This window comes from Physeter macrocephalus, chromosome 8, assembly GCF_002837175.3.
Source record: "Physeter macrocephalus isolate SW-GA chromosome 8, ASM283717v5, whole genome shotgun sequence".
Classification (NCBI taxonomy): Eukaryota; Metazoa; Chordata; class Mammalia; order Artiodactyla; family Physeteridae; genus Physeter; species Physeter macrocephalus.
In genome coordinates this window covers 55,886,189-55,903,526 of record NC_041221.1, presented here as the reverse complement: position 1 = coordinate 55,903,526, position 17,338 = coordinate 55,886,189, and positions in this window count along the sequence as shown.

Here is a 17,338-nt window from a genome sequence, read left to right as displayed (position 1 = left end):
AAACATGTGTAATGAATTAAACATGTGTAATTACACATTAAACATGTGTAATAAAATAAACATGTGTAATAAATTCTCAAAAAAAAATATTGCTACTAGTGAGAATGTCTAACACAAATGCTGTCTAGGCTTTGAGAACAACATCTGCCTACCCCAACAGCAAAAATGAATAAAATAAAGTAAAATAAAATATATAATTGGGAGTAAGTATCCACCTGAATGAATTTGCTAGAAAAGTATTTTGCTTAATTGCAACTTTACAAAAATATGCTGTTTAATTGCAACATCAATAAAGAAAATTGTATAGATATCCTAAATAATTATTTGAGGAAGACTCACTTGAACACCTAAGTCCTAGGATGTTTACCACAAATTTACTACATTATGCATGCAGACCTTATACTTTTTAAGAGTATTGTTTAATTTTTATACTAATTAAGATTTTCTAAGATTGCTGTTAAAATAATTTTGTATTTCCTGTTCATACTACAGTTAAATTTGGAAGGAAAAGAGCCTCAGGAACTTTGAGGTATCATAGCCCTTACACAAAGTGGATGATGTATATGTAAAGAAACCATGATGGATAGTACTTAAAATTGATATATAACTAATATAGAGTTAAATTTTTTTCCTATCAGGTATCACCCATAAATTCAAGGTATGATTAATTTCATAATTTTACATGTAAAAAAATTATTTTAAAGATCTGTTTATATCTGCTGACACTTTTATTGGCTTTTGAAGTTGTTCCAGTTGAAATTAGAGAATTTTACTTTAGCTTACAAAACATGCTTGGATACCATGATTATACATATTTTCTTATTTATAAATCCCAATTGTGTGCTTGAGAGTAACAGTCCACACATTTCTTGATCTTCATAGTTCCATGTTCAAAGCTTTAAAAAAAGAATGTGTTTTCATTATAAACAACCCGCATATTAAATACCATTTATGGGGGTCCTACAGGCTCAGAGACTCTTACCTCTACTGCGGTTCTAGTACAGAAAGACAATATATAGCCCTGTAGCTTTACACATGCCAATAAGTCTGTCTACCTCTTATTCCAAGCCCTGACTGCACAGGGGGAAGCATCCAAGTATTCTCAAGTATTACAGTTATCGCCTACTGAGAAAACACTATATTCTACTACTTGTGATGAGAGTAGTTAATCATGAAATAAAGTGAGGTTTCTCTATAAATAAAATGACAGTTTAGTACAGAGAATAGAAGCAAATCAAGACACTAGTTCTTGGTGTCTCTCCAGAAAAGAACTACATCCACATTCACTTTAAAATAGTACTCCATTATAATTATTTTGGGTCAAAAACGTTACCTTCTTCATGGACTTTTTAAAATCAGTTTTCTTAAGTACACCTGTGGTAGGCAAAAGTTGACAACCATTTCCTCCCCCCAACCAGACATGTGCCACCTAATCCCTAGAACCTGTTAATATAATGAGATATCACTTCCCATGATTATGTCATATTATTTAGCACATTTGACTTACAATAGGGGAATTCTCTGTGGGCCTGACCTAATCATATGTGCCCTTAAAAGCAGAAAAGAAAGGCAGCAAGGAAAGGAAGAAAGATTTGAAGCATGAGAAGGACTCAGCATGCTGTTGTTGGCTTTGAAGATGGAGAGAGCCATGTGGAAAGGAATATGGGCAGCCTCCTGGGGAAAAGATGGCCTCCCCTGCAGCCAGAATGGGACTGAGGACTTTGAAAGCAGATGGTCTATTCAAGAGGTGTTGAGACAATCACCTATCCATGTGGTATAAAAAATAAAATTAGATCCCTAGTTCCCACCATGAAGCTAAATGAATTCCAGAAATATTGAAAACCTAAATAACAAACAAAACTTTAAACTCTTAGATAGAAAAGTAGGACAATGCTTTTTTTTTTTGAATAGGATGGATTTCTCAAAGAAAGAATAAAATCACATGAAGAAAAAAATGATTTTTAAAAGTTTGGTGTCATAAAAGACACCACAAACAGCGCTTAAAACCAAGGATGTTAAAATACATTTGACACATATATAATGTACAAATATAATTTTCCAAAATACATAAATAACTCTTATAAATAAAAGTGAAAAAGATACAGACAATCCAGTAAATAGGGACCTGGTTAGAGTGAAAACAAAAACAAAAACATGAATAAACAGAAAAAGAAGACCTAATGGCCAAAAAAGCAGGAAAAGATAATTGACCTCACCAGCAATCACAAAAATGCAAGCTAAAACAACTAATTGTGTCATGCTTGCAACCAACAGATTTGCAAAAATTAAAAGCTGAAAATAATAAAAATTGATGAGTATGAATTATGTTCATGTGTTACGAAGGGGGAGGGTAGAATTCGATTTCTTATTCACTGATTATGGAGTTAAAAATTGGTACAAGCATTTTAAGATGAATTTTACAATATTTAGGGAGGTTGAATTACATGAGCCCAACAATTCCACTTCTAGATGTTTTCGCAGTTGACCTACAGAACAGGTCACAAAGTGACATCTACAAAAGATGTTCTATGCAGAATATTTGCATAAGGAAAAACTGAAAATTATCTAAATATTTATTTATAGGCTAAGGAATAAATAAAATATAGTATGTCAGGTTCAGAAGTACTATGCTAGAATGACCTAATTAGATTTCTATGATTAAACGTGAAAAAATTTTAAAACAATAAAATACAGTGAGACATCAATATCTAGTCACAAAATATTCTCTATGCTATTTATGAGTAATTTTATATAAAACTTTGGCTTTGAATTGATGCAAAACAAGTTCAAGATCATGGCTGCCTCTTGGGATGGAAGAAATGTTTAAGCCTCAGAAAGATAAAAGTAATTTAATTACAATGTAATGGTTTGCTTCTTTCTTGTATAAAAAGAAACATGTAAAGCAAATATGACAAAAGTTAACTCTTATTTTGGGTATTTGGTAGATGGCTATTTTAAAGAGAATACACTTGCAGGCAACTGACTGCTGTTTTAATTCAATATATAAGCTGAATATGAAGTTTGTCACATAATTTATTTCCCTCAGACCTTTGAAAGATTAATTCCCAGTTCATAATACCTGGCATGATCAAGTAATATATGATGATTATAAAATAGCCCCAGTTTCTAATCAAATGTTCAGAGGATAGAGCCTGACTAAATATGGGGGCAGGAAGAAAGTATGGACCCCTTGACAAGAGCACATGGTACATACAATACCCCCTTTACATCTCAAGACAAAATTCTGGAGAAATACCATGATTTTCCATAAGAAAAAGAATGTATCATTGGAACATTCATCTCTAGTCAATATTCTCTGAAGCAGAAAACACATCAGCCACCTTCACGCAATTGGCAGGAACTCAACTATACTCTGGTAATTAGCTCAGGTTGAGCGAACACAATGGAGGGGATACAGAAAGGGTTTTTATTCCTCTCTAATCAGGGAATAGCCAAGGCCCCCTGTACAGGGAGAATCACGCTTTGTCAGATTTGTAGGTTCCTAAGCACAGGATACAAACCTTATGTCCTTGGGCAACGCTAAGCTCTTTATCTTATCTTTTCTTTCACTGACACTGGAATGTCTTTGTCCCAATTGCTATTGCAATAATTATGAATGAAATTAGGTACAAAATGGTTGTGGAATTTCTGATTTATTAGATTCTAAAAGAATCCAATACTCTGTCATAATAGTGAATAGAGAAGAAATTAATTCTTTGCTGAATAGAATTGCTATTTAGCTGCTTTGTTTCTCTTTAAAGTATCATCAGAATTGGAGTAATTATCATTGGAAGTCAGGAACCTAAAGTGGCCCAAATTATTTTTCTTGTTCAATTCAGTAATTGTACTTGCATTAATAAGAGTATTTGTCTATAGAGCTCCAGACATTTCAGTTTGTTAGGAATTGTTTAAGCCAAATCAAATATTATTAATGTATGCACCAAAACAAAGGGGTAAAAGAGGTTTCAAACAAGAGAATTAGAGAAAGAAAAAAATAAAGAAAAAAAAGGCTTTTATAGATTATATCTTTGGGTGAAATGTTACAGGCATAATGGTTTTAATATTTTTGTTTTTATCCCTATTGTACTTGCATTAATAAGAGTATTTGTCTATAGAGCTCCAGACATTTCAGTTTGTTAGGAATTGTTTAAGCCAAATCAAATATTATTAATGTATGCACCAAAACAAAGGGGTAAAAGAGGTTTCAAACAAGAGAATTAGAGAAAGAAAAAAATAAAGAAAAAAAAGGCTTTTTATAGATTATATCTTTGGGTGAAATGTTACAGGCATAATGGTTTTAATATTTTTGTTTTTAACCCTATCTCGACTTCATCTTCACTTTGAAAAATAACCTACATGAATTTTTCACTAGCCCTTAATGTTAGATGATTTCAGATATAATTTCTTTCAAATTGTGAAAGCAGACTATTTCCTTATATTAGCTAATGCATATGAGTGTGATCCATAATCATGTTTGGCAGCTTCCTGGCTCATCTGCATAATGAAAAAAATTAACGTAATATCTTGAATTCTGAATTGTGTCCTTCCTCTTGTGCTGGGAAATTCTTTGCATCACCCTTTTATTACTTAACTGATCATACAAATTTCAAGGTGTATGTTTACAAATATTTTGTTGTGTTTCTCATGCTATTAGCATTCTGAAGCTTTTTCTTTCCAGGTTTCTATGGCAACAAGGGTACAGCACATTCATTAAAAAGAAGTTCTGTTTAATTGATCTACTAATGTATTGCTTAATAGTAACTGTTAAGCAGTCTTTTGTTTCCAGGTCATATTTAGGGTTCACCTATTTGCATAAAAACATTTCATTAACTGAAACCAATTATTAGTAGTAATTTTCTTTCTTTAGTTTTAAATAACTAAACCCTCATTGAGGTTTTCTGAATAGCAAATATTTGTAGCTTTCAGAATACACTTGCTGTATGAGTTTGGCTTGCTTTGTTTCCTGTGAGCAGCAAGAAAATTATAAAGCTTGAAAATTTTGATCCAAGAAGACAAAAATAAGGTGTCTCTTCTTTACAATTGAAAGTTAAATATTCAGGGATGCTAACTCTAGGCCACATCATATATTTGATAACAGTGATAGTTATTTGTTACTTCCGGTGTTAAAATACTCTAGGCATGAATACGAAATTTATATTAGAGGCTTTTATGGTACTCAAGGGAAAATCTGACACTGCATATATATTTAAAGATCTATGAACATATTTTAGAATTAATGCTTGTAGGTATAAAGATTTTTTAGTAAAAGGGAAGTGCTGTTTCATTTAGGTTGAGATAATAAAGTATCTTAATGCAAGCCAAAAGCACTTATAATTGAAAATTATCTCTGAGTAAAGTGAGGTTAAATTGTGTCTGTACATAGCGTGTGTACCAGAGTTTGTAAATGTTATGCATTTTTGAGTGTTAAAACAGTGATTTGGATATATGTATCCATATGTAGATACATATTATATGCTTACTCCAAATGTTAATTCTAATCACTTTGATAAATAGACTCATTCTCAATTATATATATATTAGTTATAATATTAAAGGATGTGATTCAAAAAATAAACTAGAAAACATAATAAAATGCCAAGTATACACCTCACTCACCAGATCGCTTTCTCAATATTATCAGTTCAATTTTTTATGTGTACTTCCTTATAGTTTCAAAAAGTATCTAAATCTTTTATATATTATCCTTGGAGTACTCTTGTCCAGCCAGTCTCTTGAATTATTTATATTCAAGGAATTGTCTTAAAATCGGATCATGTGCCTATAAATACAGTATTAATATAGTTTACTAAACGCAGTTACATCATCTTTCCAAACTCTCAGAAAATATAAACAAACACCTCTCTTTCTCTATTTCTCTCTCTCCCTGCATCCTTGACCTCTGTGTGTCTTTGCAGATACATTAATAGCATTAACATTATGCTACTATTAAAAAGCTAGATGGTACAAACATGCTGCTTGACAGGATATTTTCACAATTCTTTTTGATGTCATTCAGTTAAGAATGGATATCCTTTGAATCCTTGTAAATTAAGTGGATATTCTCTATGGATACTCTCAGATATCTGGTAGATGTTTCTATTTTATAGGGTGAAGCATTAGTCTCAGCTCATACTCAAGTCAACTCACCAACAATCTTGCTAAGTAATAATCACATACATATCACACACGTTTCAAAATTAGTTTAAAATTAAAAATATTTCTGAAATTCATGAAAGTTACATTTGCAATTTTTTAGTGTGTGAGGTCAGTAAATAAATTAGTGAAGAATGTAAAATCTTTTCACTCGGCTTGATTAAAAATATTTGTATACACGGCCATTAAAGTATAACTGTGTAAATGACAAAAAACTCAGTTACTGATTATATTAGATAAACATAAAAATAGGGATTCTCTGTGAAGATGCACCTTGGGGAACATCATGACTGAAAAGAAGTTTAGCTTAAAATGACAACATGGGTGTAACTTAATGGAGCAAAAAAGAACAATATATCAGTATTATTTGGAATTTTCTTATTTATGGGAGATTAATAATACTCTTGAAAAAATCCAAAATCTAAATTTGGACAATTATTTTTCCCAAGTTTATCATAAAACTAGGAGCAGGCTTTAACTCTAGAAGTTTCAAAAGTGAAATGACATCCTTTAAGTTTGTGTTAAAACCCTGAATAATTTCTGATCTTGAGATTTGAGTATTTCTTTTCCTTTTTTTAAAGCAAAATTATATTCAGTACATATTTATTTAAAATATGCTTTTGCTATGACAAAGTAGTAATGTAAAATTTTATTAAGTAAACTTTAAATTTCAAAATTCTCAGGGAAAATTTAGAAAAAAAAACAGATTAATCTGAAGAAATTCTGATCTTCAAATATATTTCCCATTAAAAATTCTTTCTATATTCTTTATTTATGCTTCAACAAATATTTGTTCAGCCATTTATATGTGCCAGACATTCACTGTTATAAGCATTTGGGATACAATGAAATATACACATGCACACACACACACACACACACACACACAGATGCCTCTTCCTTCATTGCTGTTATATTTTAGCAAGGAGAGATTGAAAGTGAATGATAGATATAATGAATACATATGTTAGAAGATGAAAAGTGCTTAAAAAACTAAAAATAGAACTACCATACGACCCAGCAACCCCACTACTGGACATATACCCTGAGAAAACCATAATTCAAAAAGAGTCATGTACCACAATGTTCATTGAAGCTCGATTTACAATAGCCAGGACATGGAAACAACCTAAAAGACCATTGACAGATGCCACATAGCACAGGGAGATCAGCTCAGTGCTTTGTGACCACCTAGAGGGATGGGTAAGGAGGGTGGGAGGGAGATGCAAGAGGGAGAAGATATGGGGATATATGTATATGTATGGCTGATTCACTTTGTTATAAAGCAGAAACTAGCACACCATTGTGGAGCAATTATACTCAATAAAGATATTAAATAAATAAATAAATAAATAAATACCATAAAAATAAAAGATAAGTGCTATAAGAAGTAAATAAAATGAAGAGAGTACAGCTGGTGGACTAGGAGTGCCATAGATGAGGGATGGAGAGGCTCAGAGCAGACCTCAATGAAAGGTGAGATGTTATAGCACAAAGGATGTAAAGGAACTAGCCAAGTAGACGTTTGGATGTAGTAAGTTCCAGGCAAAGGGAACAGCTAGAGAAGAGGCCCTTGGGAGGGACTATCGGGGGCAGAATTTGTGAATAGTATGGAAGCTGGTGCAGCTGTAGCTGAGTGAGCTCAGGGAAGAGAGGAGCTAACGAGGTCAGAGAATGGGACTCTTCAGGTACAGTCTTGCAGCCTATTGCAAGAGTCTTGACATTTACTCTGATGAAATGGAGAGCCACTTTATTGCAGGTTCTTCCAGTGTAGATGTAATATGGCCAGAATGATCATTCTGGCTGCTCTCTTGAGAATAAACTATAGGGACGCTTTCAGGTTCCTATTGTTTTATAACAAATTGTCCCAAAACTTAGTGGCTTTAAGCCATTTTATGTTGCCATAATTTTGTGGGTCAGAAATTCAGTACGGTTTCTGTTGGTTAGTTTCCACTTGGGGTTTCTCATGGCATTTGCATGCATAGAATGTCTGGGGAGGCACTCATGTGAAGGCTCAGCTAAGCAGGATATCAAAGAATGCCTCACTCACGTGTCTGGAAGATGATTCTGGCTGTTGGCTGGAGCTCAACTGACAACCAAAGCACCTCCATGTGGTCTTTCCAGAATGATGGTCTAAACTATTTATATGACATCTGATTGGCTCACAATAAATGTCCCAAGAGAAGAGGACAAAGTAGTAACTGCATGGCTTTTATGATGTAGCTTCAGAAGTCATATAGCATCAATTCCTCCATATTTTAGTGCTCGAAGCCATCCCCAGCCCAAACAAGCTCAAGAGAGGAGCAAAGAATTTTTAGCCATTACGTTAAACTCTCCAGCTGGCCCTCTGGCTACAAATAACGTCCTTACAATATGTAAAATATGTTCACGTCTTGGAAGACCCTGCACTCCCAAATTCTTATCGTATCACAGCATCAGGCTCAGGCTTGAGATCCAGGATCTTATCAACTAAATCTGGTCTGGATGCAGATGAGATTTCTCAGGTGTAGTTCCTTGGATACAGCTCTTTGGGTATCATTCAACTTGATCAGAAGACTTGTGAATAAAAAAACATGTTATTTAACCTCTGCCCATGTACTCACATACAGGTTGGGACAGGTGGAGGATCAGTATAACAGGCATTGCCATTGACTATAGGGAAAGGAGAGGCATTCTGCAATCACTGAGCGAAGTTCAATCCCTTTTCTTCCAATCATACCACTGGACATAAAGTGAAGAATCTTGTGATAGTGTGTATGTGGTCCAGATATGACTTCTCTTAGTCCAGAAACCACCAAACAACAATGAAAAAGACAAGTTATCAGCTCCACTTTGTCCCTTCCCCTCCCACCACTACCACACACACGCAGCCAATATACAGTTGTGGAATAGGAACAAAAACACTGTCAGAAATGGGAAGAAAGAGAGAAACACAATGGTCACTAATCCGAAAGAATTTAAAAATCTCCCAGGCAGAAATTGTGAGAATGGCCATTGTTCTTCATGGTCCTTACCTTTAACCTTAAATAAGATCATTCTTTATTATCTTCCCAGACTACATATTGGAATGGGTATTGGGAAATATGCTGTCCTTGGGAATTGAACACCTTTCTTAGTCTGTTTCCCTAATGTTTTTCCTTTGGCAATACCATCTAAAAACTTATTCAGCTTCCTATGTATTTTATTTCATCCAATCCATGCACTAGTCACTTCTGCAACTTTTTTGAGACCTCTCTTCTTATCTATCTATCTCATCCATCTATGGATCAACTCTTTTTCTTTCTCTTTTTTTCCTCTCTCTCTCTCTCTCAGCTTCATTTTGTTACTTTGACTGAATCAGTTGTCAGAAGAGAGTGAAGTCTTTTTTTCATAAGAAATATTTTTCCATGAGAAATTTTTTCCAACTGAAAGGATTCATTGTGAAGCATCTTAATTTATTCAGCGATTGTAACAAGACATGTACCATTAATTTTATCATTGCCACAAGACTAAATTCTAATTGGCCTTTGTTATTTAAAGATGTTCTTAGTTTTATTCGTTAAGGTTGAGAATAAATTCCTACTTGCAACCCCACATTTTGGACTCTTGATATTCCCTTTTATATACACATGGAAAGCAGACAATTTTCTTTGACTTCCTCTCTTCCTTGTAGTGCTTTTTCAAATGTAAGTAATAACAATAAACTCAAGCTATCAATATTTTATTTTCTGACATCTTTGACTAAAATGACAAGATATTTATGTCATTATTTGCCTTTCAAGTTATTATAACAATGTAACCAAATATTTCAACTTAGCATAAGATGAATGATTGACTTAACCAGCCTCATATTTGTCTACATCTCTTTCCCTACCCTAAAGCCATGCCACATATTTTAATTTTTTTAATGGTAGAACTCCACTTCTGAACAAATTTCTGTATCAGTCAGCAGAGACTAGATTATGCTTCAGTAGCAATCAATTCAGAAAACTCAAAGGCTTAAAGTAGCAAAGATTTATGTCTCACTAACTCTATACATCCCTTGAAGGGTGGCTGAGGCCTCTGTTCCATTTGGGCTTGCTCTCCCTCTGAGACATGGTTTGATGGCCTAGAGTAATTGTTCGTCACAGTTTTTTTTAGTTTTAAAAATAAAAGCAACATCCTGCGTCTCGAAGCTTCTGTCTTTAAATAATATGCATCACTTCTATTCATATTACTTTGGCCAAATCAAGTCATATAGCCACATTGAGTTCAAGTGAGTGAAATTCCCTAATATGTGCATAGTGATGACTTTTTAGACACAAATAGACGAAAGATATGATCCATGAAAGGAAGAATTGATAAATTGAATTTCATTTAAATTTAAAACTTCTGCTCTGCAAAAGACATTGTCAAGTGAATGAGAATGCATGCCATGGACTGGGAGAAAGCATTTGAGAAAGAAACATCTAATAAAGGACTGTTTTTTAAAATAGACAGAGACCTTTTAAAATTTAACTCTAAGAAAATGAACAGCCTGATTTAAAATGGGCAAAAGACCTGAACAGACATCTCACTAAAGAAGATATACAGATAACAAACAAGTATATGAAAAGATGCATGATAACATGTCATTAGGAAAATGCAAATTAAAAAAACAATGAGCTACTACTACAGGTCTATTAGAATGACCAAAATTCAGAACACTGACAACACCAAATACTGGTAAGCATGTGGAGCCACAGGAACTTTCATTCACTGCTGGTGGGAGTGCAAAATGGTACAGGCATTTTAGAAGACAGTTTGACAGTTTCTTACAAAACTAAACATATTTTCACCATATAATCCCACTACAGATTTAAGACTCAGTTTTCTCCGTTGTGATAATAGAGAGGCACCACTTGCCTCTCTGCTGAAATCTTGACCCTATTCTCTCTGCCTTTGTTATTGTTCATTTATATGTTTGTTTTGTTTTGTTTTGCCTATTAAAAAAAAATCTTGCCAGTTTAGTGGTGTTCTGGGAAAGAGCAAGAGTAATAGATAGAATCTTATGAAACTGATTATTTTCACGATTTTTTATTTACAAAGAGATTTTTTCAATGTTGCACTTAAAAATTATGATCTCTTCAATCCCAGCTTTACAAAATTTGCAATTTTTAAATTTTTTAAAATTATCATCAGTGAAAATATAATATTTTACACATCAGTTAAGAAAAAGCCATCATAATTCACCATGATATGCAATATAGACTGTGTAGTTAAAAACACAAATCATTCATATTCCTCTTTTCAGGCTATATTTTTTTAAATGCCTGATTTTTCCCAGAGATATTGTTTATTTGCTTCATTTGTTTGATTTAAGTAATATACCTCCTGAATATTTAAATAAGCGTCACTGTTGACAGGTTTTGACTAGCCCAATCACAACCAAAACTGAACCATAGTGGACTAAAACCAGACTTGCTTTGATTCTCCACATCTTTAGTGAGACCAGTTTGAACATTCATAGTCTAATCCAGATATGGAGCAGCCAGACAAAGTTTGAGAAGTGTTAAAAATGACTGTTTATTCCTTCAAAATATAATTTGTTAATTTAATGATATTCATTGGGTAGTGTCTACCACTGCAGGGCAAGGTGCTAGGCATGAAGGACACCACAACAAAGAAAGATTGGGTCCGTATTTTCGGGGAGATAAATAATCTACCCGTCTTACATGTACTTACTTGATAACACTTGAACTCTGCCCTTTATTAATACAGGGAGAAATAACATATTTCATGACATTAACTTGCTTTACAAACAGAAGTAGAAAATCCTGTGCACTGTCCAAGCTGTTCCTTCCTTCTCATATGAGTCTTATATACATGTTATACATAATCAGAAGTGGGTGGAGGGAGACACAAGAGTGAGGAGATATGGGGATATATGTATATGTATAGCTATTCACTTTGTTGTAAAGAGAAACTAACACACCATTGTAAAGCAATTATACTCCAATAAAGATGTTAAAAAAAAATTTCTCCTAGCAATATTTTGTAGTTTTTTTTTTTTTTAACAGATGTTGCACCTATTGTTGGTTAAATCTACTTGTAATTATTCCATGTTTTTGGCATTTTAAATTTTAATTTTCAACAGTTTTTGATTAATATATAGAAATATAATTATTTTGTGTATATTTTATAATTTTGAACCTCTTTAAATTCACATATTAGTTCTAGTAACTCTTTATAAATTCCTTAGGATGGTCTACCAGCACAGTCTTACCATATGCAAATAAAAACATTCTGCTTGGGCTTCCCCGGTGGCGCAGTGGTTGAAAGTCCGCCTGCCAATGCAGGGGACACGGGTTCGTGCCCCGGTCCGGGAGGATCCCACATGCCGCGGAGCGGCTGGGCCCGTGAGCCATGGCCGCTGAGCCTGCGCGTCTGGAGCCTGTGCTCCACAACGGGAGAGGCTACAACAGTGAGAAGCCCGCGTACCAAAAAAAAAAAAAATTCTGCTTTCAAAAAAAAAAAGAAGTGGGTGGAGATTCAAATACTTGATTCTACTCCCCTGCACCACAATGCCTCAGCTCCTTCAATGGGCAGGCCTTAATTCTTGATTCTGGGGATGTTCCCATGTAACAAACACATCATTGTTGCCAGAAAAAGAAAAAAATTCTCCGGAGACCTCTCTATATTTCTTTCCTCCTTACCACTTATTTCTTCTAAACTCCCACTTCTTTTATGCTCAGCTTCTTATATGAATTATCACTTATTTATCATTTCCACGAACAGATAGGGCCTCAGAATAGAAGATAGGAGAGAAGGAAGACAATTTCTCTGTAATTTAGCCTCAGGGTGAACCTTTCACTGAACCAAGTTAGCCTCCCGTTGGCCAATCTCTCCAGCGGTTTTGTGCTAAAGAAATTTATATGTTTTGATTAGCTTGTCTTTCATTACCAAACCCTATTCTCTTACACTGTAATGTTAGGATTCAGGAAAGTGTACAAGATAGAAGAAAAACAAAATGTATACAACTTACACTTATGAAAAACATTCCAGAGGTAAAAGAGGGTGCTTTGAGGGTCTTTTTATAAGGGAAGCTAATCTAATATAGGTGGTCAAGGAAGATCCCTGTGGAAGTGATTTTTGTTCTTATCTTAAAGAAAGAGTACTAATTGATGGGCCTGGTAGACAAAAGTCAGGGAAGAGTTTGGCAAGCAGAGGTAACAGTACATTTCTACCCATAATGGGGGAGAGGTAGTAGGGTGGCTGGAATGTGGTGATTTAGAAAAACAGCTAGTATAATAGGACAAAAACCAAAAAGGAAAAGTAAATAAGATGAGTTTCAAGGATGACACAAAATGAACAGTGCAAATATATGCGGGGTATGTTAGTGGGTTTGATCTTTATTGTAAGAATGACTAAGAGATCCATGGTGATTTTTATTGTGTTTTCTTTTTATTTTGATTGAGATGCAACTTAAATACTATAAATTTTCCAATTTTAAGTGTACAATTTAATGAACTTTGATAAATGTATAAAACAATGGAACTATCACTAAAATCATGATGTAGAACATTTCCATCTCCCCCAAATTCCATTTTATAGTAATTTCATTTCCAGAATCTCATATAAATGGAATTCTATAGTATGTTGTCTTTTGTGCCTGGCTTCATTCACTTATCAAAATGTTTTTGAGATTCTTCAATGCTATTAAATGTATCATGACTTCTTTATTATATTAATATCTGGATTAATAACAATTTGTTATTAATTATTCTCTGTTAAGATTTATTTAATTTTGAGTTCTTGGTCTGGAATTCAACCTGAAATTACAAAATTGTTTCTACAGAAAATGCAATCCCCCTAATGCAATCCACTTTATTCTGCTCCAATTTTATGATATAGATCCCAGAACGTATGAAATGCAACACATAAGAAGCCAACATCTCAAAACCAAATCTTTTGCTGAAATATTAAATAAAAATCAATGTAGTTCTTCAACAGAGATGTCAAATTTTTTTTCAACTAAATACAAATTTCTTTTTTATGTGTTCTAATCCATTTTTCTATAACTTTGTCACCTAAATATATTCCAAAAGGTTTTCACAATTTATTCTTTAAAATATTTTAAACAGCATGATCTATTGAAGGGCAGATCCAAAGAGAAACTTGATTATTTTCCTACCTAGAGGATTTACAGAATATTTTGTAAAACTATCATCTATATTAAATCTATATTTTTTATTCCAGGTCATTGAAGCTGGACTTTTCATAATTACATTTTTGTATAGATGTGAATGAAGAAATAAATGGTTGTTGAACTGTGCTTTGAAAACATAATGACAATCATTAGTGATGAAATGATACCAGTTTGCACTCATTGACTGTGGTTCTGCTGGTGAGAATGACCCTCTGTGCATGAAGGAGAAATGAAAAGCTAAAATATTTTATTGGTTTACTTAGTTGTTAATCAATATTAAATATAACAGTCAGAAAAATCCAGAAATTAAAAGTGCTTCTTCATTTGGGTTACAAAAGTTTCTTAACAACATATTTATTTATTATTGGGCACTTGTTTTAAAGAACTTTTCTGTTGCATTTCAAAGATGAATCAGAATTTATTTTCTGATGATGCTTATTGAGCACAATTATTTAACCCCTTTCCTCTCTTAAATCCTATTAAAATGACAGGATCAATATAAAAAATGGGAAGAAAACCATATATTTCTGGAAAGTCAAAAACAGTGCCAAAGGCAAACCTGAATATTAAGGGATTTCTGGAAAATATAATGCAAATGGACTCTGACTAGTGGTGAAACTCCACAGATCTCAGGGACTTACAACCCTCACATAGGGAACAAACAGATCTTCCAAATGAATGGATTTTCATAGGAAACAAAAACATAAACATATTCCATGAGTGAAGAGCAGGAGATGAGATAGTGATCAGTGATAAGTGATGGATTCACATGGAATTAAAGGACAGTGTAACAATTACACTAGTATCCATTTTCACAGGAGTTGCTATGGCATTTGCCCCAAGATGAAGTACAGTAATAGAGTTTTTAAATGAATTGGGGCATGTGCTAAAGGCTGCAGATAGCAAAAAGGAAGGCAGAAAGAGCTCACACATTTAGAAGTCAAGTTACTTGCATACCCAACTCATTTGCACAGTCCCTAAAATTAGGGTACCTATAGTAATAATCACTATTTATTGATTGTGCTTAGCTTGTACTGAGAAAATACTCTCCAGTTACCAATACTGATTAATCTAGACTTTTACTTAAAAATAGAAATAAATAACCAAGAATCAGGAAACATTAGAAGTTTTTCAATATCATTTAACAGTCTGAACAGAAGATATTTACTAGCCTGAACAGATAAAATATCTTCAAGCAAATGGAGTTAAAAATAGACACCATAATAGTAGGTAAATTCAGAGAGATTCACAAAAATACAACACCTTTATAAGAGCAATAATTAAAATCATAATAGCTGAAATCTCAGAAAAAGAAATAATCTACAAGGAAACAGAGCAAATAAAAGGGACCAAATAATAAGAATTATAATAGAAATAATTAGTAAACTCAGAGTGGTACATTAAGGTATAACATTTAGAACACATGAAAAAGAATTTTGAAAATGATTGCTGAATTTAAAATCTCAATCGATAGGCTGAATAGGAGAATAGACATGACTGAAAGTTATATTATTGAGCTGAAAAACATAGCTGAAAAAATTTTCCCAGAATCCAAGAATGAATGAAGGGGAAAGAGAGGAAAGAAACTTGAGAAAACACAAAAGCCAGAGTCAGGAAACCCAACAATGCCGTTATATTTATTCCAGAAAGAGATGATTAAAAGAAGATAAAATCAAAGAAAGAATACAAAATTTCCCTGAAATACTTGATTGTTTAGGTAGCAAGGACCCACCCATTTCTTTATAGAAATATTTTAAATATTTTTAAATATTTAGAAGTAAATAATTTACATATTTTAAAATAATTATTGATAAATCTAAAAAATAATACTGATCTTTTTAAAAATGTAGAAATACAAACAAACAAAACCTTGAGAGAGTGTCAGAGTCAGAGAGAAATAGAGAAATTACCCACACAGGTTTTATTGTTGTTCTACATTATGTCCTTTTTTTTTTTTTTTTTTGAGCACTGCCCTTCTACATGTGTTTGTTAATCAGAGTTCTGCATCCATTGAATTTGAGCACACAAATAAATCTGGCTGACCAAACAGCCCCCACTCCTTTGAATAAAATTATTAGTCCACAGGTGGGTATTTGACCAAAGTGGGTTTCCACAAAGTCATTTTGAGGGATAGATGAGAGCTCTGGGAGAGAAACTGTCTCTCTCCTTCTTTGATTGAAAGGTACAAAGAACTGGGTGTCAAGAGCCACGATTAGTGTTCAGATGTGTGTTGCTCTTATCTGATTTCGCTGGACCTAATTCTTTGACTTTCCAGGTTTCCTTGGCCATTTTTTCTGTATGATGCTTCTATGTTCCTCCGGGAAGATCACCTGGTACCAAGCACATTCTGGTAGCCACACAGGAATGGTTTTGTTCTTTACTGAAGGCAGGCTTTGGGGGCTCCTTGGTCACCATTGTTGGACAGAGGGGATGGAATGCCACTTGCTTAACAGATCAGGACTAATGTGGTAGCTGCTCCCATTCCCTCACGTCACTTAGGCTAGGGCGCAACATGCCAGAGCCTTATCTCCACCTTCTAGACTGCTTGCCTTTTACCTCAGGGCTTCTTTTGATTCTGAAGCTCAAAATGCCCTATAACCCACTCAACACCCACTCATGGATACGGGCTCACCAGGCTGTTCCCAGATGCAGGCTGAAGGCCAGAAAGAGAAAGCTACACTGGCTTACTGGCTCTCCTGTGTCCTGTGACCCATACTGCTGTTGCTACTGCTAATTGGGAGGTTTCTCTATCAGTTGCCCAAAGTGGGGGTCAGATGGTGCAACCCAGGAGGGTTGACATAATGTATAGGAAACTTTGACCAAGGCAGTGCACATGGCAGTTGTCTCTTCTCCTAATGTAATGTCTGGAGATGCAGTTCATAAGGTCTCCCTCAAGAGAGAATCGTCACAAGAGAACGACTATGTTTTTTGTAAAGCTTTATACAACTCTTTAGTATAGAACCCTTTTATTGCTATATTTTCTTCCCTCCCTTGTTTCCTTTTTTTCTTTATTCTTATTTTGTTGACTCTCTCCCCCCA